Source organism: Sardina pilchardus, chromosome 3 (genome assembly GCF_963854185.1).
Source record: "Sardina pilchardus chromosome 3, fSarPil1.1, whole genome shotgun sequence".
Lineage (NCBI taxonomy): Eukaryota > Metazoa > Chordata > Actinopteri > Clupeiformes > Clupeidae > Sardina > Sardina pilchardus.
Window position 1 is genome coordinate 34,950,944 of NC_084996.1, and position 1,669 is coordinate 34,952,612.

The following is a 1,669-nucleotide window of genomic DNA, read 5'->3' on the forward strand; positions in this document are numbered from 1 at the left end:
TAAACTCATCCGATATGTCATTGTATTGTAAATCTTAGACATGACCATTTGGGACATAGTTATATATCTAATGATCTATACACCCGCCACTTCTCCTTACTGTATACGCTCGGTTTTTCAATAACGTAATTATAAATATCTGGCCATTCAACGGAGGGCAATCTTGCTACGTCTTCTTTCCATTCACTTAGAATGGGGATCTGTCAGAATGATCCCACCTGATAACGTACGTTTTTTCAAAGTTTTTTTCAAATAATCCTCCCAATCCCGTACACTGAGTGTATGTACATACTGTTTTATATCGTTAGCCATTTCATCAAAGGTTAATTACGGACTAATTTTAGCCGCATTACTAGTGCTTTTCAATGGCCGTCTAACTTTTCTGCCGCCACTGACGTCACGCCACTCCGAATGTTTATGCGTTGTGAAGGGGTCTATACGTTAGACCGGCACATCCAGGAACTTGACTCGCGACGAACGTTCCCGCCCCCTTTTGGGGGAAACAAACTACGTCTCCCATTAACTCCAATGCAAATTAGGCTCAATAAACGTAATTCGTACTGAAAACGTAGGAGTAAATGATAACAGAAAACACAACGAATCAATAGGACCACTCAATATATTACCACTTTGCCGGTCGTTGACCGTGAAAAATACGTTCAAAAGCTTAATTCAATCAAAGTAAAAACATGTCCCTTCGGTCTCCCGAGTAGCCTGCTAGCAGTAGCAGTGGCCAGTGTCATACCCGGACATACTCTTATCTCATTGAATCTCCAGTTAAATAACTAAATTGTTTTCCTGTATTTTTGGCCTCTTATTTTAATTGTAATGTTGTGTAGTTGACTGACAGGCTTGGAAGTATGTTCGTTAGATAATTCCAACATATGATAATTTCTGGCATAGCCGATAGCCTAGCTGCTAGTGTTAGCCAAGTGTTAGCCTAGATTTCCGTTTTCGTTGGTCTGATTTATTTTTGGTGTAGCCTAATGTTAGGGGTTCTTAGCTTTGTGGTTGGTACACCCAACCACACAGCAACTTCTCGGCATGTCTGTCTACCGCGAACACTGATCTATAAATAATAAGTTATTCGTTATAGATCAGTGACCGTGAACAACACCCGTTCACTTTGGCTTGTTTCAGGCTTGTTCTGAGGGCTTGTTTCCCCAAAAAAGGGGCGTGGAGCAAACAACCTGCTCTGTGTGACGCGACGCCGGTCGAACGTATGCCTGAGGAGGTTTTGTTTATTCAGCTCTAGACTATGATAGCCTAGCCTACTACTACTACTAATAGGCTAATGATAATAATAATAATAACTATTATTATCATCATTGTTATTATTATTATTATTATTTACATAGCACTTTTCAAGCATTTTAGCACACAGTACTTTACATCAACAAATATTCAAACACTAATTTAAATAGATTAAAAGAAAAGCACAAAAAAGTGTACCTTGCACCATTTCTGTACTGTGCACAAAGAAAAGTCAGTAATAAAGAAAATACACATTAAATATTGATAAGATGAAAAATAGAATAATACATTGAAATAAAAGAAAACAAAGAATGAAGCTGTCTCTGAGGAAACTCTATATTGTAACTGTGTCTTAAAGGTATATTCCTCCATTTTTGGAAATAAGCTCATTTTCCACCTCCCCTCGAGCAAAACA